This window comes from Grammomys surdaster, unplaced genomic scaffold (assembly GCF_004785775.1).
Source record: "Grammomys surdaster isolate TR1022 unplaced genomic scaffold, NIH_TR_1.0 125947, whole genome shotgun sequence".
NCBI classification, from domain to species: domain Eukaryota; kingdom Metazoa; phylum Chordata; class Mammalia; order Rodentia; family Muridae; genus Grammomys; species Grammomys surdaster.
Window position 1 is genome coordinate 3,981,516 of NW_021620769.1, and position 26,626 is coordinate 4,008,141.

General features: G+C 38.0%; 1 protein-coding gene, 1 long non-coding RNA gene and 1 pseudogene across 4 annotated transcripts in view; 2 read left to right on the plus strand and 1 right to left on the minus strand.

Moving 5' to 3' along the window:
* The window catches only part of Inpp4b (inositol polyphosphate-4-phosphatase type II B), a 701,452-nt gene that overhangs the window by 425,927 nt on the left and 248,899 nt on the right, over window positions 1-26,626 (plus strand). The gene's annotated exons all lie outside the window — the stretch shown is intronic.
* On the minus strand, window positions 1,407-16,333 carry LOC114609166. The gene is made up of 3 exons (XR_003709472.1): window positions 16,300-16,333; window positions 13,969-14,020; window positions 1,407-1,604 (listed from the first exon to the last, which is right to left on the minus strand). It is a non-coding gene; the product is annotated as an uncharacterized LOC114609166 (long non-coding RNA).
* Window positions 17,601-18,352, plus strand: LOC114609140 (annotated as a pseudogene).

Consider the following 26,626-nt stretch of genomic DNA (forward strand, 5'->3'; position numbering starts at 1 on the left):
GTAAAGACAGTGCCAACTACTCTAACTGTCTCAGAGAGTTATCAAATTTCCCAGGGCCCAGGCAGAAGACAACCCATGCAACTTATCTGAATACAGTATTTAAAGGAATCACTTATTAGGCCAGAAGCTACTATGGCTCTAGAAGTTGTCAAAAGAGCCCTCTAAATTGTCACTGAAGTGCCAGGCAACAGGAGGTAGCTTCTTCCTGTAGATCTAGGAAGACAACAGGAAACACTATTAATACATGGACTTTTGAAGAAAATGACCAGTGGAGTTGGCTTTAACTGTCACCCAGTGATTGTGAGCATTAATCCTAGCTGAGGCTTGAGACCAGGTACTCCACACAGGGAGCAGGACAGGCTGGCCCTTGATGGCCCCAGCAGGTTTCGAATCGGGCTGCAGTGCTGGAAACACTGCCAGGTGGTCCTAGTGCTACTTCAGGGAGGACAGCCGGTAGGGTGATACAGAGAGAGAGAGAGAGAGAGAGAGAGAGAGAGAGAGAGAGAGAGAGAGAGAGAGAGAGAGAGAGAGAGAGAGAGAGAGGAAGGACATCTCTCAGTGTTTACAGAAGGTTTCCTATTAGGAAAGCCTAAAGAAGAAACAGTTGGGACAGTAGAAATATAATCTGGGAAGTCTCAGGCTCTTCTTTGCATCCTGGACTTGGAGCTTAGATTGAGAAGGTCTATAAAATGCTCTGCAACAAGAAATGCAAATTTAATCTTGTAAAGTAAAATCATAATTTTGTAAGCATTAACATTTTAGCTCTCTTAAATCTTAAAAAATAAAAGTGGAAAAGGTATTCTTAAACAACTTCAGTGTTGTCAGAACGGTTTCCAATAGCAGGGTACCTAACCAATGTTTGCATCACACGAGCTCTCCTCGTGCTTGACCCTCAATGGCTTGTGAGTAATATGCTTATTTCGCTATTTGTAAAGTAGTGATAAAGTGTTAATGAGGGTGTAACATTTATGGAAACACTTCAAAACATCACATTGATTTCTGTATTCCCTTTTATTCCCCATGCATTTTTCTTCAAAGACATTTTATTGCTATATAACAAATTATTGAATATTTTAAAAAGCTATTGATGCTATTGATGCTTGTGCTCCACGTTTTTAGAGAACTTGTCCTTTGTCTCTACGAACCGATCCGATCCATTCTACTGCTAGTCTAAATCTTGCTGTCTTTCTAAGCAGTTTGCTGACAGCTTTTTTTTTTTTTCTCTTTTTGCTCTGCAGGCTCATGTGGTGCTAAGTTGATATAAAAATGTAGATCTGGGTTCCCAACAATCTTGTTTACAGGGAGGGAGAGAAAGAGAGGAGGGAGGGAGGGAGGGAGGGAGGGAGGGAGGGAGAGAGAGAGAGAGAGAGAGAGAGAGAGAGAGAGAGAGAGAGAGAAGGGGGAGGAGATAGAGATGGGGAGGGAGAGATGGAGGAAGGGAGGCAAACTGTGAAAATAACATCCATTTTACAATAGATTTCTTTTTCCTTTCATTTGAGAAATGGTCCTGCAATGTTCCTTTCATCTTGTGTGCCAGTCATTCTTATTCTCTGTGATTTGCTCCACGAAGAGTGGTCTGTCTTTCGTGATGTCAGAGTTTCTACCTGAAATAAAGATATGTAGCTGATAATTGGGAGCTAATTTATTTAAACACAGATTGCAAACAAGTGGCTATCTCCATGACGATCTTGGCTATCAGACAGAATGTGCAGCTAAGCTAATAAACAGACAAATGTAGCAGGAGTCTGGCAGGGAAACAACAAATCTCTCTTGCTGAAGGAAAGGAGTTGTTTAAAAACCCTAGAAAACTTGCAGCTGCTCCTCTAGCTGGTGCTGGCAAGGCTGAGAGCTAAACATCAGCATCTTCAGCAGCTCTTCAGCTCACAGCATCCCAGGCCTGAATGCTTTCAGCCCCTTTTTAGCATCAACAGAGTGGCTCTGCCTCGGAGGCAGGGAAGAGGACTCTGGGGGCTCAGGGGACAATATGGCTTTGCTCTGGTGACCTGCTGTGGCTTTACAGGGAACTGCTCTTTCTGTAGATTCCTTACTAGGGATGTTTCAGGTATCACTGCCCTGAGTCGGGCCACTTCTGGTCTGTAAACCGGAAGTATTATAGAGTTAGCCCATCATCAAACTCCTGTTTAGAAAGATTGTTATTCCTTATATTCTAGATTTACAGCCATTGGAAAAACAATTTTCTCTTTATGACCAAGACTCTGGCTTGACCCCAGCATTGCAAAGGGAAGTAAGAAAGAGAAACATAAGCTGGGCAGTGGTGACTCACGCCTTTAATCCCAGCACTTGGGAGGCAGAGGCAGGAGGATTTCTGAGTTCCAGGCCAGCCTCGTCTACAGAGTGAGTTCCAGGACAGCCAGGGCTACACAGAGAAACTCTGTCTCGAAAAACAAAACAAAACAAAACAAAACAAAACAAAACAAAACAAAACAAAACAAAACAAAGAGAAACATATTCAAAAGGCCTTCCACATACTGATTTCAACTTCTCCTCAATTATTCTCTGCTGGCGATGAATGCAAGCCTGATTTTAACTCCTAATTGACTAATAATCTGATTTATCCTGTAAAGTAAAATATTCCAGAAATTGGTATTTTTCTTCCATCAGACCTGATGTTGACACATCTGTATGCTAGATGTCTTGAGTTCATTAAGTAGGTGAATATAGTCACATTATTTCCACCTTCTGCCAAAACAATTATTAGAAAATAATTGACTTAGGGTTGATGAATGTACAGGCTTTCTGGTAACCCCTTGGGAAAGCAGGGGAGAGTGGGTCTCAACCCTCTGCTGCATCATAAGCTAAGGTTTCAGGATGGAACAATATTACTCCCAAGATGGAGCTAAGAGTATTTTGTTTTCCATGGTCTTTTACCGTGAGATAATTATGCCTGTTGCTTTATAATTACTGGGCAGCATTTGGAGTCATGGTGTTCTCATGTTCTGTAAACCTTCTCACAATCACATGTCTCTGTGTCCTCCATGACAAATTAAGGAATAAAATCACAGACTTCCTCTTGGTTTCATTTGCCCAATCGCGAGTCCAAGTGTGAATTCTCCATTTCTCCCTATGCTCTTCATCTGTCTGTAGTTTGTAGCTGGCTTATCTGTAACCTGCCTGTGTTTGATCTGAATGTGTCCCTAACAAAAGCTTTGTTCTCTGGTTATTGGACAGCAGAGAGACTACCACATCTGAGAGGAATGAAGAATGCTTTCTGGAAACCTTTAAAGTTGTTTTTTAAACAAGGGATTAAGTTATTTACTTTTACTGACCCCAAAGAACTGAGTACTGCAAGCATTGTGTTATCAAGCATCTTCTATATGCTTTTTCCAATATTTATGGTAGATATTTGCTGGATAAAGTCAATTTCACCCAGTCTGCTGTTTTCAGCAAATTATTACCATAGCACCCACACATACACAAATGCATTGCTCTCTGGTCAGGGACATAGATGAGTACATAATTTAAAATTAAAATTAGTCATTAGCTTAGGCGGTAGAGCTGATAACACAGGGGAATCCAAGGCAGGTAAGGCTGGTGGTTCCATTGGTCTCCTAATGGCAGGTTAAACCAACAACTGAGAACCCAGTGGAATAGCAGTCTTAAATCTTAAGTGATCTCATGGTGTATTATTAACTCTGGCTGTGAGGTCCAGGAAAAATGTCAGTCTCTTAAAACACAAGAGATGTTTTTATAAAAATTTATCGCCATACAGTCATCTCCTCTTTCATTTCCCTCAAGGTATTGATAAGTTATTGTGGCATATAAAGAAGATATTAAATCTCAAACTAGGACTTGGAAACCTGCTTCTGTATGTTTTCTGGGAGATAATCCTATTTTTATTAACCACCCTTGTTAGAAGTATAACTAAACCAAGGAGAAAATATTCACTGGCTTCAGTCTTTCCTAGTCTCATAATGCTTTGTATTTCCATTGCAGTTTTCTATGTTCATAATACTAGAAAGTTGTTATAAAGCTTCATTCAGAATGTATTTGTTTGAATATTTCCATTAATGCATCATTTAAATATTATTTTATCTTTCATCTTGTTTATCAAATTGACAATTAAATGAAAATAACAGCATCTTTCTTAGGGCACATAAAAATAAGAAGGTTAATTTTATTAGACACTTCCATACCCCAGGAAGATGCACAGTAAATGTTTAATTAGCTTTCTCCAGTCTTTATTTTGTGTGTCAGACAGCTTTCTATCACTAAGGACAAAACGACTACAGTGACCAGATTAAAAAGAGAAAAAGTTTTCTTTGGCTCCCATTTTTATAGATTTCAGTCCATTGTGAATTTGTTGAATTGCTTCTTGGCCTGTGGTGATGGACATGTCATGGTTGAAGACATACCAGGATACACATGGACAACTCATAGCTGGGATGCAAAAAAGGAGACAGGAAGATAAGCCTATCATAATCCTGTTTGAGGACTGTAGCATGTAGTTCCTACTACCCAGCTTTAAGCTCAGGTCTAACCATGCTACCAGTACAGTCCAGGTTCCCTCAGATACATGGATGAAAGACACACACGCACATGCACATGCACACACACACGCACACACACATTAGCTTATTTTTTTATATGTTTTAGCTCAGTGCCTGGGCTCTTCGAAGCATGCCTTGGGTATTGCTCCCTTCTTTTTATTCCAAGATCAACACCACTGAATCTGCCTTCAACTTTGGTTGCTCAGTTACCTTTAGTCCTAGCTCAGCACCCTAAATCTGCCATCAGCTTAATTATGTTTCTCCTCTCCTGCCTGCTACCCTAGGCCCAATTGGGAAAGTGACCAACAGCCACTCCACCTGAGATCTCACATGGCTGGTGACTCTTCTTCGTTCGAAGCATGGCGAATCTTTTCTGTCAGCCTACCTGTGGGAAAACTGGAAGTCCTGTCTGTTTTTCCCAGCTCATTGCCCTCTAGCATCTTTATTGATTGATTGATCAAAAACCAATTGGGGAGCACAACCTTCAGTATTCATATGCAGATTCCCCATCAAAGCATCAGAACCAGTCCCTACGTAGGAAACTACTTCAGTTACCTGAGACTTATCAGAAAGCCAAATGCTGACAGGTTATAATATTTCTCATACAGTAAAGCTGAGTACACCTTTAACACCGGGGTCTTCAGAGGACAGTGTAGAATCAAAATACCTCAGCTGTGATGTAGTATAATGATAATGGTTTAGGGTTTTTCTCATGGTCATGGCCTGATAAGGAGAATCAAGTGTTTTGAATATATGTAGTATTTTCATCTGAAAACTGAAATCACACATGTTCTCATTTTTTTTATAACCCTCATATTATGTCTAAGAACACAAAGCTGAAGAATTTCCATTCCAAAAGACAGGAACAAGGTAGAGATATTCAATATGTACTTGCAAATATTTATTACATTTGAAATTTAAGCAACATCAATTTTTATATAACTCCCATTTGACTTGTTCAAAAGGAAACCATAGAAGTTTGTAATGGAGTCGCATTCACAATGGGATCAGATAAAGGGAAATGTCATTAGTCAACCTCTTTTTATCATATCAAAGATTAATTGGTTAGCAAGTCACTTTCAGACTGTATATTACTTTAAAGACAGATTGTTTCAATATTTCTTCAAGGAAGGACTGGGCTTCATGTTCACAAAGTGAAATAGAAAATTAAAGCAATTGCAAATTTCCAAGCAAGCCTGGCATCTAATGAAATCCAGATGAGCTGTGAAATTGAACCTGGTCAGTGGGAGAATAAATGGCTCCAGGTGCCCCTCCCTGATTCAGATTCAGACGACTCTGATTTAGGGAACTTGTTCTCCCCTTGCATTGTCTTTATCCAGCACTTAAGCTACCCAGTGTTACCAGTTTATGACTTAAAATGTGGGCTTTGATTTCAGCAAAGAGTGATTTAGATAGCAGTGGCTTGGTTTACTCGATATTTCTCTAATTTGTTTTATTTTGCTGAGTTGTGAGAACAGAAATAATATTTAGGAAAGCAGATTTTGCTTTAACAGATCCAAAGTCTACCTTTTAACATTTTATAAATGAAAATCCTCATTCCTTTCTCTCCCTGGCTTTAACCTACATTGTTGCTTACCATTATTCACCCAGATAAAATTTCTCTTCTCACTTCCTGTTTATTTGGCATCTAATTTGATTTATGAGGACATTTTTTAAAAAATCCTTTCTCACATGATTAGAATACTACATTTTGTGCTCTCAACTCAGTTTATGTTATCTCATGGCATTTTGTATTTAAAAATATGTAGCATTTTGTTTCTATCTATATGCTCTTCTTACTCTCACAAATCTCCTTAAATTGTGGAGTAACAGAAGTCAGGAGTCAAAAGGATGGGAAGTAAAATGGAACTGGCTAATGACCAGTGTTAGTGTATTAGTGTGGATTTAATAATTAGGGCATCTACAGGTAGATTCTCGTGCAATAGGATAAAAAGACATTGTGAATTCCTAGTTCATAAAGTTCTAGGCCACAGAGACTGTGTCTCTGTAAATTAAATGCCCAAGCCAGCACATGTTTGGACAATAATGACAGACGGTGGGTTAGAGATCCTTTTCCTGTTGTTGTGACTATGTGGTCATGATTTCCTGAAAAAGATGGAGAGTTATTCGCCTGTGTTAGTGAACTGAGGAGGACATTTGAGATGAAAAAGTTTGTCCAAATTACTGGGCAACACTTTCCAGAGGTCAGCTTGCTAAGTTAGCTGTACACTATAAAACAAGAAATATGAGAAAGATAGGGAAGTGGATAGTTATTGTTCTATCTATGCAGCATAAAACATTTATATTCTTTAATAATTTCAATATTTTTAATAATTGTAAACTAACTCAAATGTAATTTGCTATTGTTCTATTGGGAATTTACTACTGTTTTATTGGGAATATAAATGAATTGGGTTATCTACTTTTGCTTAGATTTTGTGCATGTTCACGTGAGTGCTCACACATGCATGTGCAAGTGTGTGTGTGTGTGTGTGTGTCTGTGTGTCTGTGTGTGTTTTTCCCGCAGTCATTTTTTACATTCTAGATCTGACTAGAACTCCTAACTACTTAAGAAATCATTGCAGAAGAAAGAATCATCAGATTGCTATTCCTGTGGTTGTTCCTCTTTAGTTGCAAGAGATGGACTATTTTATAAAGTATGAATAAAATAAATTTACAATCATGATTAGAAAAGACAGGTGAAGTCTGCCAACTACTAAATGGTGATATCCTGAAAGCACAAAAGAGCCACTGCAATAAATGCTGGTAAATTCAGTTTATGAATTAGCAACAGTCACACCCAATGGGCTAATGTCCAGAGATGCTATATCAATATTAATAATAATATTATGATCTATTTACATAGTGTCTTACTACTTTTCAAAGTGTGTTCACACTGTATTGCTTCTGAGCCTTCCCTATCTCTGGATAAAGAGTGAAGGACTGGCCATTATTCCTTGCTGTTTGTAGAGACAAAGGGTCAAAAGCATTAAATAGTCTGACCAAATTTACAAGCAGTTAGTGGCTGAGCTATCAAAAATAGCAAATTGTTAAACTTTGCTAGCATTCCAGTTGATGAGAAGGTATATAAATCAGAGTGTAGGGTAAATTTAAAAAATGGACATAAAAGGCATTTTGGGTGACTTAGAGTTCTGGTTATTTATTTATTTATTGTCAGACCAGGCAGCTGCTCTGCCTATAGAATTCATTAGTAAAAACATAGGCAAAACTCCAATTTCGAAGTTTAGTGAAAGGCCAGTTTATATTAGTTTGATTTATTATAACTTTCAGGATTTTTTTTTTAAAGCTTTCATAGGTATGGGGATGTATGTGAACTCAGAAGCAAAGGATTGTCTTATTATCCACTAGATAAATACTCTGTCCCTGTCTCTCCCTCCGTCTCTTGAACATCTGTATTTTTGTCAGCATGAAATGGAGTGAGCTATAAAGTCTAGTCAGTTATTGAGATCCCTGTAGACTTCAACAGTCAGCAGAGTACTTTACATGTTCTTGTTCATCTGGTTGTACTGCAAAGCATTCTGTTGGTTTCCGAGGGATAAACTGGGACCACAGAACTGTTTCACATCACCTCTGATGCTGCTAATATTCAAATGTTCTCTTTTGTGTCTGCACTGAAAGTATATAAATGAATTCCTTCATAGTCTCAATGGTGACTCTAGTAACTAAATTGAGGCATGGAAAGCACTTTACAGGTTTAGGTAAATATTCTAAATTTCTTTTAAACATACTTTAAGACACTAACCATTCTTTGATTTTGCTTTTTCATTACTAGTAAAAGGGATTTTACAAAAATTTTATGATAAGAATTTACTTATAAAAAATGCTTTATAGAACCTTTGGAATGAGGCCACTATCTATTCTAGCTTTAAAAACATCCACATAAGTAATATCCCATTCTGCATTGGTGCTTGCTTTTTATTGGTAATTAAAGTGATCTGAAATCAAAATGAGAGTAATAAATAAAGCCCACTTTCAGAGATTCAGGCTGAAAGCAAGCCAGTTCACATGGCTATTAAGGAAAATGAGGTCGTTTGCAGTGGGATTTCTCTATTCTAAATGGATGAAGCCCTATTTTGAAATTTTTATGTGTTATGAGATTGTTTTTGTTATAAATATTTCTCTATAATTTGAATTTATCCTCTTGTACAAATATGGAAAAAGTCTTACATTTTGGCTGAAGAGTTGATTATGTTCCAAACATGGCTTTAGCTATTGTAAGCTTAAAATAGATTTCTTCTTCTTCCCCATACAGAGTTACCAAGGGAAACTGTGCCTTAGAGGTGGGTGACTGTTGCAAGATAGGAGAAAAGGCTTGCTAAGGACAAGGGCACATGCCTTGAAACAATTTCTCCTGATTTTCCATTTTGCTTTGGACTTTTTGAAAAGTCAAATATAATAATATAATGCAGTTAAGTTCATCATGTTATTAGCTAATCAATATTCTTGATTCCATCTTTGCTATTAACCTTAGTTGAGTTCACATCTTCCTAAGACATATATATATATATGTCTTATAAATATATATTTTTTTCAGAAATTTAATTGTCTTACTTAGTGCCCACAATTAATCTAGAAGATTCAAACATTGCTAATTTACATGGAAAGGAACTGATGATAAAGAAATGTGTAACGACCCAAATTTAGTAGCTTACCGCTACACATATTTACTGTCTCCTAATTCCTCTCACTCCAGACTTGTCCTTATTGAGTTCTTGGTCCATGGTCTCAAAGGCTAGAGTAAAAGTATGAACACATTTTCCTCTTGTCTTGGAACTCAGCTGGACAAGATTTGGGTTTTTCCCATCTTGATCAGTACTGCTGTAGAACAGAACATCAGTGTCTTTTGCCTACAAAAGACTTTTGCTACCTTTTGACTTGAGGTCATCTCAGATGTTGGAGACTGCTAGAAGTTTCTTGCAATCTGAGCCTTTCTGAGTCTGGAAAGACAGCCTTTAGGCCCATTCCACTAAATTGGAATCTTATACCCTTTAAAGATGACATCCATCAGAATTTCCATGCAGTATGGACATTAAAAAGAGCCACAGCACATCACCTTTGTCATATTCTACATTAGAAGCAAGACACAAGTCTTGTTCACACTCAAGACAAAGAAATTATTTGGGCCATGGATACTGAGGATTTGAGCAGATTGGGTAATGTAGAGATCTTAAAACATCTGGTCTACCTTTGACACTAAATAAATTAATTATAGTCACACAGATCAGATTTCAGCTAAATTTCACTGAATTAAATGTGATTGCCAGTTGCAGATTGAAAACAAAATATCTCTTATAGGTTCATGCGTTTGGATATTTTGTTCCCAGCTGGCAGCACTGCTTTGGAACTTTGTAGAAGCTTAGGAGGCGGGGCCTTCCTAGAGGAAGTAGGTAATTGAGAAACAGACCTTGAGGTTTCATAGCATAAATGTTTATTTTCTTTCTTTGCTTCAAGACTGTTGATGCAATGTAACCAGTATCCCTACTCCTTAGCTGCAATTTCTTCTACCTTGGGCTGCACCCCTCTAGTTGTAAACCAAAACAAACCCTTCCACTCTTTAATATTGCTTTTGGTATTTTGTTATATCAATGAGAAAAATAGCTGATAAAATTATTAACCTCTTTATTTGCTGATCTCTGGAACATAATTAAATTTAATGTAAGGGGCACCTATTAGGATAGACTATTTTTCTTTAAATAATGAACTTAAATAGAACTTCAGTGATAAAACTTCTATAGATGAAAAAAATCAACGTAAATTATCCTCTGAAAGAAAATGTGTATGTTTCATATCGATCTTGTGTTTAAAAATATGAATTTGAGATTGAGCTTACACATTAACTAACATTAACAAAAAGAGACTCACTTTTGCTTATCTACAAAGTGTTAAATGTTAACAAAGGAATGGCTAAGATAGCTTTTCTATCAAATAAGTATATTTAAATATTCACTCTCAGTAAAATTTGTAGTACTTTCTTGTTACAAATATAACTTAGGATTTACCCTCAGAATCATCAGTAGACAGTGATGCTGTGTTTTCTGGGTTGCAGTGGTTCAACTATGAAGGTTTCGTGAGTTGGAGTTAAGTTCTTAGGGTGTAGTTGTCTGGTCCTATCTCAGAAACAAGGTTAATAAAGCTGAAGTGTCGATTTTTAACCCAGATTGAACCTGTTAGTAATAGATCCTGCATGTTTTTATGTCTGTGTTGTAGGGATATTCAGATTGTCTGCTATTTATAGAGCAGTACAAAGCCTGAGGTTCCCTGACATTGTAGCCTGAAGGAAGCGAGAGACCATGATGTGTGCAGGAGATGCTGGTTCACCCTCATTTCTCTATTGCCCTTTTCATCATCAGCAGAAACAGATGCATGAAGAGCAAGAGGACCTCAGGCTAAGCCTGTCTCACCCGTCATAGGACAGCTAGGTCACCTTTTCTATAGGGGCCCGGTGTGGAGATCATCCTACATTTCTTCCCCTGTCCAGATACCGTGCATATTTCCAATTGATAATTCCAGTCAACAGACTGTATTGATTGAAATGCTGTTCCTATAGTATTAATTGCATCTTATCATGGAGACATGTCTATTTGTGATTTATAGATAATGTTTGGTAAGAAGACATCCCATATTTAAAAAAATATTGTTTTCCCACAGCCTCCCAGTGCACATTTTTTTACATTTCTAATAGTAAATATACTTTGGGGGATTAATGGTTGCCTTCTAGTTGTGTGTGAGCTACTAAATTGGGGCAGGAGTAAATATTTAACACTCAAACCTTGAGAAAATAAGACAGTGGTATAATCTGGACTATATAATTGATGAATAAACATCAAACATGTCTGCCTTATCATTTTTGGACAGAGGGAAGAAAGAAAAAAACAGTGAAGGAGAAATTTTGTGAATTTAGTTCATAGGTAAGAGTCATTGGCTCATGAAGTAAAATGTATTATAGTAATGTCTCATTTTAGTTTCAAAGTATGGTGGTGGTGGTGACTATTGATGAGTTAACAAGAGGATTCAAGGGACTGTACAGAGACAGTGCTTTCCACACTAGCAGCATGAAATCCAGTGGTCAGTCAAAGCCTGTGGTCTACAGCCGAGTCCTGGTAGAGAGCACCTGTCCTTCTAGAGAGATGGATAGCTTTGTGTTCATTATTCCATACATCTCCAAATCTCAACATGATGAATGTGCTCCGTGACTATTCTCTGGATTCCTCAAAAAAGAACATGTATGCTTCTATGTATTTTATCCGTTAGCCAGAGAGAGCTTTCAGCCTTACAACTTAACACTTTGTTTTTGTTCTCTTTTTGCACACATGCATGACTATTAACTCTGTATCACTCAGAGTCTCCAAAGGAAACAGATGGCACTCACGAATGAGAATAATTCCAGGAGAGTTCATTTACAATGGGACTGTTTGCAAAGTGGAATCGTGGAACACTGCAGTAACCTGGTTTGATAATAGTAGAGCCATTAGCACTCCTGGATCTGAAGGAAAGATTTTATAGAAAGCACACAGAGAAAACTGAGCAGAGAGTATCAGGGTGGACACTGCACACAGCCAGCCAGAAGCCACTTAGCAGGAAGGAAGACAGGGCATTCTGCATCTCAAATTCAAGCTTCCCTAGGGATGTTCTGTTCTCCTGTCAAGGTTCTCTGGTATAGCACACCTCAGAAAGGCAGAGACTCATTTGATAGAATCTTCAGGGATCAGGCTTCCGACACAGAAAGCAAAACAGAGGAGGGCAGGCCAGGAATATGGAGAACCGAAGGGAAGATTGTACCTCCTTAATACTTTCCAGGCTGTGGAAAAATAGAGCCTGGAAGAGCAAATTCTTCATGATAGGTGAAGCACCAAGCAATTGGTGTTTATCAAGAATTTAGGCATCAAGAGTCTTGTTTTTGTTGAATTTGAAAGGAAGAAAAAACTCTAACTCACTCATTTGCTGAGTCTGTGTTATACAGTGAATGATGAGACTCCCATACTCAATCTACCCTCTTTACATAGTGAGTTGCCTGCAATTGCAAACTTTAAAGAAATTGGAAAGTTAGTTTGTCATGTGGCATTTAATACACTGGATTTCTAAAAATTAATTTGTTTAGATATTGGTTAGGATTTAGGTTTTATGGAAGGAAAACTTTGAGACACATGAAAAAAAATTAAAAACCTCTGCAAAGGCAACTCTGAGCCAATATGGCTTAAACTAGATATGTAAGTACTGATGGGTCACTACTAGGACAGAGAATCAGGGGGAATGAGTGATACTGGATACATTTGCAAGACATGATTCTTTAGAGGTATAAATTGGATGACACATTATTGTTTAATTATTATTGTTTGTTCATTTGCTTTGCTTTGTCATAATGTTATCAAACACAAATTTCTGGACCAGGTGCAAAAGCACCACAAGGAGTCAAAAGAGAAATTATGGAATGAGGAAAGCCATTACAGCAAATATTAGAGAAAAAGGACAAAGAACCATTTGCATATGCAAGACCCTTCTAGATGAGTGTAAGCAAGTCAACTGTAGGGAAAAAGAGCAGAAAACTTGAACCCACACATTCCAAAAAGGAAATCTCAAATACCCAATAAAGAGATGGCAGTCAGCCTCATTGAAATTACAGTAAGAGGCAATCCCCCATCCAGAGCTATAAAAAACTAGTTCTAACAAGTTCCAAAACAGATTGAGACCTGAAACTTTCATATAACTAGGTGTTCTTAAAGTAAGCTGCTGTGAATAAGTCCAGCTGCAGACGTGAGAGCTGAAGAAATGTAGCAGCTACTGTTTTGAGTTTCTGTGTTAGAAAGGTATTTACAAACGGTTCTCAGACACATACAAAAGAATTTTATAGCAGCAGATTATTTTTAATTGCAATGCAATCAATAAAATGGAATGAATCCAATAACCATCAAAAACAATAGAGATAGAACACTATGTACAGTTACAGAAAAAATTTACATCTGCCAGTGAAAAGATACCTTAGCTCTACGGATAATGCGAGCAACTTCCAGAAGCTGCATGAACAAGAGCATACGTTCAGTATGTATGTGTTTTTTGTTGGGTGCAAATAATCAGCAAACATCAACACTTTAGCTTTGCCATATTGGTTTGTGTTATTGCTCTAGAGAAAAGTCAGAAACTCTGCTCGGGAAAGTGACTGTCTCTGTGACAGAGGCAAAGGCTCTATGCGGAAAAGACTCAGACAAGTTTTGGTCAAACTGCATAATTTTCCCTGAGGTAGTAGTGTCACTGTGTTGACATTGTGGGTTTTCTGTCCAATAAATACACATCAATCACTTTTAAAAGTTAGTTGATTCTTCTGTTCTTAACGTTCTGTAGGTTCTTATTAATTTTGCCTGACTTCCAAGAACTTTATTGGCTTTGGTTTTATATCCCAGATTTCATTTTAGTATTTGAGAATTTTAGAACATCAGACACTTACCAGGACAGGTAAATGCTGGTAAGCATCCATTTGACTCACAGCAGTGTTTCTTCTGGAACACAGGAAGCAAGAACTGAATGGAAAAGTGGGTTCTACAGGGTAAAACTTATAGTTAATGTTAATGACTAATTGCAAAGTGTATACTCATTGACAAAGAATGGTTGAGAAGTCAGCACACAGTAGCAAGATGACTCAGTGGTTAAAGGAAGTAGAATGCTGGTTAGTGACCTGCATTCAGTGACCTGATGGCATGGAGAACATGTAGAGTTAGACGGAGAAAAGCAGCTGCACAAATCTGTGCACTAAACTCAAGCGCATAATATACACATAGAACATACAATCACATACATAGACATACACAAACAAACATATACATAGATACACAAAAACATACATTCACAAACCACACACATACACACACAGACTCACACACACAAACATACACACACATACACAAAAACATACATTCATAAACCTATACATCACACACATACATACTCAAACATATACATATACACACATACACCACACAGACATGCACACATAGACATTACACAAACATATACACACATATGTAAAAATCATACATTTACAAAAATACACCACACACAAACACACAAACACACACAAACACACACATACACACACAAACACACACACACACACACACACACGCCATGCAGTATTAGAAGTTAGGAAGAAAGCATGATTTGCCCCACACAAATGTTAGGTAGCTTTTCAGTAGATTTCTTTTCCTTTCTTTCTTCCTTCCTTCCTTCCTTCCTTCCTTCCTTCCTTCCTTCCTTCCTTCCTTCCTTTCTTTCTTTCTTTCTTTCTTTCTTTCTTTCTTTCTTTCTTTCTTTCTTTTTCTCTCTCTCTCTCTTTCTTTCTTTTCTCTCTCTCTCTTTCTTTCTTTCTTTCTTTCTTTTCTCTATCTCTCTCTTTCTTTCTCTCTATCTCTCTTCTTTTCTTCCTTTTTTTTAATCACTTAATAAAGATAACATGAAGACAGTCATGAAGATGTTCCCATGGAAATAGTTGAATGCCTTGAATGCCTTTCTTTTTATAACTTCTCCTGCTGCTTTGGGAATTTACAGATCCTCTGAAAGACATTCTTTTTTTCTCCTGCATTCTTTCCCAGGAAGCAGCAGACAGAACACTAACTGACATGTAAGAACTATTCCTGGGAGGTATGACAAGGAAAAATTCTAACTGGGCATCAGCTTGTGTTGGCTAAATGTGTAGTGACTTCTTAAATTTTTCTGGTCATTATTTAAAGTCATGTCACTAAGAAAATGAAAAGGCAGTGTATACATTAGAAAAATTGTTGTGTGTGTGTGTGTGTGTGTGTAACAGGGGTTAATAGGCAAAATATGTAAGAAACATGTAAAAGAAAACTCATAACTTAAGAGCAAAGCTGACCAACACAATTATCTGATTTAGAAGTGGACAAAATGTGCTGGTAAGATAGCTCAGAGGGTAAAAGAGTTGGCTGACTGGATTCAGAATCCAGGACTAATATGGTAGAGACACTGACTCCCACAAACTGTCCTCTGACTTCTACCCAGATGTTCATACGTGTGAACACACATACACACACTCACACACAGAGCATGTACTCACACATGCACATACATGCACACACACAAATAGAAGCATTTTTTTAAGGATAAGATTCAAATAGATATCTTAGAAAGGATGAGTACAGAAGGTCAACAAATACAGGAACAGGTGCTCAAATTCACCAGTTACAAAAGAACGTACATGAAAATAAGATTACTTCCTACCTATAAGAATGTTTACTATCAGAAAGACAAGAGATAGCACAATTAGCATTTAGCACTTTTTCTATCACATTCTTTTCATGAATATTGATATATCCCAGGAAGGCTACTCATTTAACTCTCTTTACAAAACCTGTTCTAAAAGTTTCCTGATAGTTATCCTCTCTGCTTTATTTTAAAGATAAATAAATAGACAAATAAATGATGTCATTACAGGTTAGAAACTTTCTTCCTTTATTATCAATAAAATCATCTGATGTTTCTGATACATGGTAACAAAGCAAAAGCTATGTTTTTGCTTTATTAAACAAACAACAATGACGACGACAACAACATGTACACACACACACACACACACAAACACATGGAAAAAAGCAGAAACTAATGTAAATCAGTTACACTAGAATTTTCTCTTTCTCCTAGAGATGATATTATCAATATGGTCAATATGTTTAAAAAATAATCACAAAACTAACCCTTCTTTTTAATTGGTAAAACATTTTATAATTCCTTAATGGGAGATTTTTCTATTCATTCTGACACTTACCTACAAACTATGAACCGTTTAAGGACTGGCAGTGTCTGGGTAATTTTCTTCCTTGTTTTCTGAGATCTCGTGTGAGATTACCTTTCTAAACATGGGTATAGAACATGAACTGTGGTTTCCAAAGCTCTTAGTGAGATCCTCCAAAGATAAACTTTTGAAGCATGCAGCACTCTCTGCCAAGACACTTAGCACTGACCCTGGGCCCAGATATGTCATGAGACCAGTTCTATCAAGCCAGATTCTTGCAGTGTGTGTGTCTCTTTCCCATGACCAAAGTTTCCATTGGTTTTAAAATAAGTATTCAATTAGGAATCTGATTGAAAAGATAGTTCTGGGTACATCTTAGCTAAGCATCTAGACTCTACTGAATCTTAATTTAACAAAATTATTAGATTTGGGGACATGATTTTTTTCTTTTTTTGATCTTTTTTTCAATTAATATATGTATTTACTCACTTTACATCTCAATTATAGCCCCCCTCTCTGCCCAGTTCACTCCCACACGGCCCTCGCTCCTCATACCCCCCTCTATTAACCTCTAAGACATGATCTTAACTTGTGACACATTAGATGAAAAGATTATATATTAAAATGTAGTTGCATACTAATTTTCCCATGTAAAAGGCTGTGATAGCAGCAACAGTCTCCTAAGACACCAGAATCTCAATGGATAGGTCTCACAGACATCCCTACCACTGGACCATGTGATCATATATTAGGGTATTAGAACCTTCTTGTAAGAGCCCTGAAGAGCTGATCACACACATCTCTCCCAACCCTATGGTTGGTAATCTCACGTCAATAGTATGGTATCTCTACTTGAGATGTTTATACTACAGATAGATAATAGATAGCTCATAACATTCCATCCTAGCTTCTGAGAGTCAACAGCTAAACATTTACTACATACCATTGTTCTTAAAAAAAAAATCAACAGGCTTAAGGTCTACACCCCTGGGGAAACTCTCTGTCCCTTTCCCAGCAGCAGTCAATTTCCAGTAACTCGATGTCTTGTGGGTGAGATTGTGTGTCCAGTCCTCTCTCCCGGCAGGGATTTGGTCTGGCTTATGCCTGCATGGCTTTTGTACAGTGTCACAGCTGCTATGAGTTTGTATGTGCAGCTGTCCTGTGTGTCCAGAAGACGTTTCCTTGGAGTCATCAGCTGCCTTGGGAGCTTAGACTCTTTAGAAGTTGGGGAAAGGGGACTGAAAATATCATTTTGAGCTCTATATTCAAAACTTTAAAAGAATCGAGTCCTCACAGTAGGCACAATGGCTAACTCTGTCACTGCCTCTGAAAGGATGACTGTGCCTGTCACATATGCTGATCTTGGCAAGTCTGCCAGGAACATCTTCACCAAGGGCTGTAGCTTTGGCTTAATAAAACTTGATTTGAAAACAAAGGCCAAGAATGGGTTGTAATTTATGAGCTCAAGCTCTGCCAACATGGAGACCACCAAATGTCAGTCTGGAAATCAAGTACAGGTGGACTGGGTGCTGGTTGACATTGAGAAGTGGGACACACACATTACTCTGGGCACCACGATCAATGTGGAAGACCAGCTTACCCATGGACTGAAGCTGACCTTTGGTTCATCCTTCTGGCATAACACTGGGGAAAATGCCAAAATTAAGACAAGTAGAAGAAGGAGCATATCACTCTGGGCTTGTGATGTGGACTTTAACATCACTGGGCTCTCCATCTGGGACACTCTGTTGCATGGCTGTGAGGGGTGGCTGTCTGGCTACCAGATGAATTTTGAGACCTCAAAGTTTTGAGTGACCCAGAGCAACAAGATGAAGGAATTCCAGCATCATATCAATCTGAACAATGGGACAGTTTGGTGGCTTCTTTTACCAGAAGGTGAACAAGAAGGTGGAGACTGAGTCCAGTCTTGCCTGGACAGCAGAAAACAGCAACGGGTTTTGGAGATAAGTGTCAGATGAATTCCAATGCATGCTTTTCAGCCAAAGTGAACAAATGTAGCCTGATTGGCTTAGGGTACACTCAGGCTCTGAAACAGCACCCATCAACCTTCCTAATGTTGTATTAGTTTAACACAGTTCCTCATGTCATGGTGACTCCCAACCATGAAATTATTTCATTGCTACTTTATAACTGTAACTCATTGCTAATTCATAACTCGTATGAATTGCAGTGTAAATGTCTGATACTTCTGATGGTTTCAGGTGACCTCTGTGACAGGATCATTTGATGCACCCAGCCCCAGCCCACCCCACCCCAGCAAAATGATCACAACCCACAGTTTGAGAACCACTGCTACAGCAGGATATCTAACTGACACTGTTGACTCAGCTGGGTGGCAAGGTTGGCAGTGTCATCATTCACAAGTTTGACCTAGGATTGGAATTTCAAGAATAAATGAATACTGTACTGTCATCAATTTTAAAATATTTTGTAGCATAGATACCTTCAGAATTTAATGTACCTTTTAACCCTGTGCGTTAGGAACTTGAGAACTGAGAAATTCCACATTAGCTCCCTGGTTAAGGTTGACTCACTTTGAGGTACAGCAGAAAGCCCATCCAGAAGGTTCTTTTAGCCATAGAACTGGTTGGGAAGAGCTCCCATGGAGATTCCAAAGTGAAATGGAGGCTGGGAACGTCCAGCCCCTTTGTAAATCTTAATGAGTCTACAGATGAAATTGTGACTCCCTGAGCATCTAACCCTGGTTTCTCAATCCTGTCTGCTTGGAAGCACATACACACCTATGTGATGGGGACTTTTTAGACAGATAGTCATATCCTGTTCTTTTCCTGGACCAACAGTTACCTGTTTTACAGTAAAAGTAGTATTCAGCATTTGGTTAGCTATTTCTTTTGTGCCATTTTAGAGTGGAGACAGTGGACATGATAGAGCCTGTCATTTGGGACTTAATTTTTCCTTGTGTGTAGTTGTGTAGTGTAGTGTTCCTTCTCCTTCTCCTTCTCCTTCTCCTCCTCCTCCTCCTCCTCCTCCTCCTCCTCCTCCTCCTCCTCCTTCTCCTCCTTCTTCCTTCTTCCTTCTTCCTTCTTCCTTCTTTTTCTCTTTCTCCTCCTCTCCTTCTCCTTCTTCTCCTCCATCTTTTTCCTCCTCCTCTTCTTTTTATAAATCCCTTTTTTCTGACATTGCATCAGAATATAATATAGCTTCTATGATCTCTAGCTCTGAGCTGGACAGGTGATTTTGGTCACATTATGACAACACTAGAGATCTAAACCGACTTCTGTTATGTTAATCTCTCTCTCTCTCTCTCTCTCTCTCTCTCTCTCTCTCTCTCTCTTTGTTTAATGAATACATTTTAATGAATACATTTTAGAATTTCTTGTTTTGTATGAAATCATCTCTCCCCCTCAAATGCTTTAATTTCGATAATTTAAAATAAAACTTAAATAAAATAAAATATTGAAACCTCAAAAAGAACTTTCAAAACATGAAGTAGAACACATAAAAAGGAAAGAGGAAGGGGAACACAGGTCAAGATGAAATCCATTGATCTCTCTGCAGCTTTGTCTGATCTACAAGAATGGGAAATACAATTAGCTGAGATGTTTTACTTTTTCTTGACAGCAGCATGAGAAAATTCACCTTAAGAAATGAAAGCAATAAAAAGCATATCTTATGTCAAAATGAGTTTGTAACAGCACTCCTTATTTCTCTTATGAGTGGTCATTGCTCAAGTCATTGGATTTTAGAATTCTCTAAAATGCCTAAATCCATTCATCAGATCTGAGACAGGAAGAACAGTGAGTACAAACTCAACGCAAGCACAAAAATGACATGACAGAGAATCTCCAACAGTTAAGATTTTGAATGTTAAGCTTCTGATTATAAATGCAGTTTCTTTGAAATAGTAAAATCTTTAAGCACCTGAGAAGATATATTTTTATAAATCTTTAAGACTTAACTATGCAGGTTTATTTTGGCATTTGTTAAATACAGTTTACTGAAGTTGACCTGCTTTGTATAATATATGTCTATTTATGTGTATGTGTAAGTATACCTGTACCTGTGTGTAAATGCACCTGTGTATCTGTATGTACATGATCCTGGGTATGTATGTGTTTGTCTTTATGTGTACATGTCTTGTGTGTGTGTGTGTGTGCTTGTGTGCATGTGTATATATGTGTACCTGTGCATGTGTACCTGTGTGTGTGTATGTCCATCTGTGGCTGGCTGACTGTTGCTTTGTAAAACATGGAAGAGCCTGCTCAGTAGACAATGAAGGAAACATGTCACAAGGCTTGTGCTTTAAGAAAGATGCAGAGATTAAGCATGTCTCCTCACTCTAATAAAAAAGCCAGGCATAGAGCTGTATCCACTCATTTTCTCCAAAGCCCTGTTGATAGGATTTTTGAAACTAGAAAGAGGAGTTTACTTTTAAACCTGTAGGCTCTGTCTTTTACTTTTTTGTCTTTCTTGTGAGACACCATTTAGCAGTTACATGTCATTGAGCCCTTGCTTTCTGATATGGTCCCAATAAGAGAATCAGCAGATATTTGCTGTTCAATACTGCTGTAGGTTCTGGCCAGAATACGCAAGTCCTTCCACTGACATTCTCATTCTAGACTTTCACAGGTTAGTATAAATGTATGGTTGTCTCAGTTTGTATACTTTTTCTACAGAACTGAATTCCCTCCTCCTCTAGGTTACATGCATCTAAACATCCCTATATTTCAAGGGTTATACTATTATTTAATAGCTACCATATAAATTTGTAAAGAGCATATCACTTATCATTTAATGCTACAGTTATTTAAATAATGGTGAACATATTTGTGACCCTTTAGCTTTATCTTCCTCAATGGTAAATGTGATCACACTCACAAGACTTTTCATACTCACGTTGTTTTCTGTTAGTATCAATATGTTTTGTATAAATATTTGAAAACAAGTGAATTAGGAGAACCTAATGGTAAGTTTCCAAAAACTTGTGATCCTAGCTTGATCCTGACTAGTAAACGAAAAATCGTGTCCTATGAGTCTTACTTGTCAATGGGTTCTTTCTCATCTCCTTCCATTATTGAGCTCTTGCCATCTGTTCTCCACATATTGGATGCTATTTTTGAAAAAGATTATCTCACCTCATTTCTTGGCTCAGGACCAGAGTTTCTTCTCAGAATTCTAATATGAGCCGATGTTACCCTAGGCCTGCCTTTCTTTGACCCTGCTTCTCACTCCTCTCTTCTCTGCAAACTATCAGTCACTTTGGTTTCAGAGCTTGAGAACATGGTGTTTCCTTGTCCCGCAGAGACATTATTCTTTCTCAGTTCCCACCGGGTTGAGATTTCCTCATCAGAAATGACTTAAAGTCACAGAATCAGTAACCTAGCTTCACTAGAGCTGGTGACATAGTTACACTTAACCACACTATGCTGTTTCACTATTGTACACCCTTTCACTATTTTGATATTTTCCACCTCTTCCCAATGTTCACATGTGGTACATAGATTGCTCTGTGTTTATGATTATGTTGCCTTTTCTCACTGTGTACAAAGACACTAAAAGTAGAGAGCCACCAAGGTAAGGAAAGCACTATAGGACAGGGTGGCTTTGGGTATAGGGTGCCTGCAGTAGTTGGGTGCTTAGTGTTTTCTGTGCTTGTGACATATATCCATCCATTAACCTCTGACAGTGACTTTGACATAGAAACATCTCAGAGGGAGAGGATGACCCAATGCTGAAGTCTACTTCCAGCAGTATTTCTCAAACACTGGGTCTCAGGGTACTTTTGGAACTCATAAATTCTAGAGAGTCCTCAGGACTTTGGTATACATATGTTGTGCTAGCTATGGATACTTCCCACATTAGAATCAAAAGACAGAAACTCACAAAGTCCCAATTTATGTAACGTCACAAATAATTAATCTAATGTAAGTTAAATTACAGACATGTTTGAAAATCTTTATGGGAAAACAAAACCTCTACTAAAAAGGTAGCAGTTTTATGTTTATAAATCTCTTTACATTTTGATCAGTGAGAAAAGACCTTGTGTATTAGTCAGAGTTCTCTAGATTCACAGAACATATGGGTAGTCTCTATACAGTAAGGGAAGTTGTTAATGACTTACAGTCCAACTCCCCAACAATGGTCAGCAGCAGCTGTGAATGGAAGTCCAAGGATCTAGCAGTTGCTCAGTCCCACAAGGTGGGCAGGCAAAGAAGAGAAGATCTTCCTTCTTCCAATATATATATATGTAAAATCAGAAGGTGTGGCCTAGATTAAAGGTGTGTCACCACCCCTGGATCTGGGACTCACTACCCCTGGATCTGGGACTTGCTTTTTCCCAGATGATCACAAACTCAGAGATCTCCCTGTCTATGATCTCCTGGGATTTATAGTCACTATGCCTCAAGATCTCTAAGCCCAGATTCAGGTCAGAAACTTGTATCTCCCAGCCTCAAGTCCAGGATCACAGATGAGCCTTCCAATTCTGTATTGTAGTTCATCCCAGATATAGTCAAGTTGACAACCAAGGATAACCACTACACCACGTCTGCTCTGTGTGTAAGGTTTTATGTTATTATAGGCCATATGAACCTCAGAATACTCTCCTGTGTATTGGGCAAAGAATGAGGATTCCAAAGGAAACTATTACCTGAGTATCAATATGGACACGGTTTTGACCTTACACATCTCTGTTTAGATCACACTTGAGAACTGCAAATCTGTGGTATGTATAATTGCCAGAATGGGCTGGATGGAGAGATGGTTCAGCCTTAAAGGCTAGGCTCACAACCAAAATGTCAAGAATTGCAGAGGATTGATATGCTACTGCTAACTACATGGTAGCAGGAACTAAAGCACTGGCTTAAGAAACAGCAGATTTATGCTGACACACTAATCTCTCCATTCTCTCCTTAGTCACTTGTCTTGGTGGAGAAGCTAATCTTTGATTCTGTTGTCTTGTAAGTTGAAAGTAAGAGTTGAAGCCTCACTGTCCTTCTGATGTACATTAGAAACAAAGAAAAGTCTGTGCTTAGAGTGATCTAATTAAAGGAACGAGGTCAGGGAACTTGGCATAAGCACACACATTTTAAAACTTCTACAGGTGATTCTAAGCAGCTTCGTTGAGACTTATAAACCATAGTATTAGAGGCTTTGATAAAATTCTCGCAGAGAAGGAATTTATTGCGATAGTGCAGCCCAGCTACTGCATGGTAGAATAGCCATCTCTCCTTTGTCTGGAAAGGAAGGCAAATCTTGTTGAATAGACACATTGATAGTCCTTCCATTCCATGCCTCAAATTAACCTTCTATTTTTCTAGTTCATGGAAAAATAATAGACTTTGCGAGTGTTTATATAAATCATTTTTCAATAGGATTATATAATCTCTTGACAAGAATAAACAAAATCTAGGTTGTACATGATCATATGGAATACTTGGGTAATACTGCACTTGTTTTGATGAGAACTTGAAATTATTTAGCCTTACATTTGTTGGGGCTAATGGCTTATAGGGAACAACAGATAAATCGACACATGCTTGCATTTATATTACTATTTTCTGTCTAATGGCTTGTTCATTAACTCATGACTATGGTCTTAATTGGGGGCTGTTAATATGTAACGGTGCTGTTTTCAGATCTAGTAGTGTGATCAATTGTGTCTATTTCTATTCCCTAAGGCTAATAGAGTTTTAGTTTTAAAAATTTTCATTAAAGCAACCCAAAGAAAACTCATTAGACTCACCATTTGTCCTGCCTCTGAAAAGACACAATGCCATCAGGCACAGCCTTCAAAAGCAGACCATCTTATGTCAAACTGGCTTCTTGCTAATGAACTCGTATTGACAAACTACTTCTAAATCTCAGTTTTCTCTCCTACAAAATGGGCAATAATAATATAATACATATCTGAGATGGCCATGTGTTAAAATTAGCATTTGCATCCCTGAAATAACAGAACTGGAGCCTAAGTGTCATTGCTTTCTAACCTTGCTTTCACTATCTCAATTCACAAACTGTAAGTTTTCAATTGCCATTTTTGATGGTAAAGAATTCTTAGAAACACATAGCTCAACCTAGGTCTAGTGTGAGATTAACGAATTAGCTTTAATGACTTTCGTTCCACTTTTCAGAGAGATGGCACAATTATGTGAAATGTTAAGATGCTGAGTAAGGATTGGGGGTAGATCACAGATGGAATTACGTGTGAAGGTCTGCTGGACCTTGATGTCCAATGTATGAAACTGAATGGGGCTCTATACGTACTTTATATATTAATAATAGCCATGTGTTTGGAAAAGTATGCTAGTTTTCTATTATTATAAAAATACCATAGAAAATCAACTTATAAAGAGGAAAGATTTTACTTTGATTTCCAGTTTATATGTTTGCATCAGTGGTTCAACAGCCCTCTTGGCTTTAACCTTTAGTAAGGCAGTGGATCTTGATATGAGTACATGGAAAAACAAAACTGTAAAATTCATGGCTGGGAGATAGAAAATGAGAGGAAGAAGTGTCCTGCCCTCGGTTTCCCCTTCAAAGGTCCACCCCTGACCATCTGAAGCCATCCCATTAAAGCTCAACTCCTGAAGTTTCTACTGAATCCTCATAGAGCAAAGCTGGGCATCAAGCCCTTGACAGACAGATAGATATTCCAGGCACAGTCTTCAGCAGTGAGCATCAGGAATGGAGTTCTAACACCTGGAGAACAGCTGCTTAGTCAGGGGGCAGGTATTGTCTTCACCACCTATGGATCCCAACTTTAGAATATACTTCTGAATTGTGAAGAGGTATTATACTTTAGTTTCATTTTAAATGGTCAAATATTTCTTGGTATTATAATGAAAGCCATTGTTATAACCTGTACAGCTCTTGGGAGATTTGTTCTTTTTGCTTTAGGTAAATACACAGGGCAGAACTTGGCTCATACACATAATCAAGAAAGACAATGTCTGGAGGATTTCCATATTCCTAACCTTGTGTTTGTTTCTGGAAGATCCACAAATAAACCATCTAGAGCAGAGTAGAAGAGCTCTAGAGAGACATCTTCTACCTACAGGACTGAACCATTTCTTTGACAGTTCATATTTTCAGCAGAATGTATGGATCTTCCAGATACAACCTACAAAAGAAAGGATATATCTGCAGACATTTTTTTTTTACTGTTTTGTATTCTTTCACCTGTGTGCAATAGATCTCTTTATCATTGGAAAGGGAAATGGAATAAGATGGAGGTAATGGCAGGGATAGTCAGAGTTATAGGAGTCTGGAGCCCCATCACAGTCAATATTAACCTGAAGAACCACAGGCCTCCTGTGTGATCACTAGACTTCAGTATCATAGTGTGTTCATAGAGAGAAATTAGAAGTCTTAAAGTGCCAGCCATTCAGTGTAAAGGTACCCATGTGGCCAGAGAGCTGTAGTGTGAAAATCACTGCTTTAGAGAAATGAAAAAAAATCTTATATACACAGGATGGATCCAAACTAAAACTGTGCTTACATTTGCTTTTATTCATATTTTCCTTTAAAGTCTGTTGAACGCTCATATGTGTATAATTTGATACAATGTGGTTTGACATTTCAAAGATGATTCCATTTACCTAGTAACAACCAAGATGGCCTACCACTGTCAGTAATTATTGCAGCAGTTTTGGATGATATTTAGCCTTTGGGACAAATGCTATTTACCAAAAGAGCCACTTATAGATATGTATTTGTAAGAGCTTTTTGAGACTTCTCAATGAACAAACTAACATATACAGGCATCGTTTTATTTACCTTTGCAATCACATTTAAGAATCTCCTTAAAATATTAGCTTTTCATCCTTTAGTTGTATGCTGGGAAGATTCATTAACTTTCCAACAGCTTCTGAATATTAAGAAGTTCTGAGGGTGACGATGTAGCTACATAGCATATGCATCACATACATGAGACACTAGGTTCAGTCTACACACACACACACACACACACACACACACACACACACACACACAGTGTATACAAATTCTGTTTGAATATGATGTGGGACATGAGGAAAGCAATATTTTGACTACAAAATAACAGCCAGACAGATGGCACAATCCATATGTCTCTGTATGTTTGAGGTTTGAGGACATCATCAAGCTGCATAAACAGAAACGACCAGCTAGAGGACATTTCATCTGTGGACATTTGTATGCTGAGGGTCAGCTTAGCAATGGGCATCTGCCTGCATGGAGAATGAGTAACTGTTTTTCTATGTAGCTGGTTAAGTGAGAAATGGAGACATTAAGATTTTCTGAGTAGCTTTTTTCATTAATTCAAAACTGATGTACTGAACTCCTATAAAGCGGGAGGCTAAAGGAACAGACAATGGATGAAAGGAAGAAAGCAGTACAG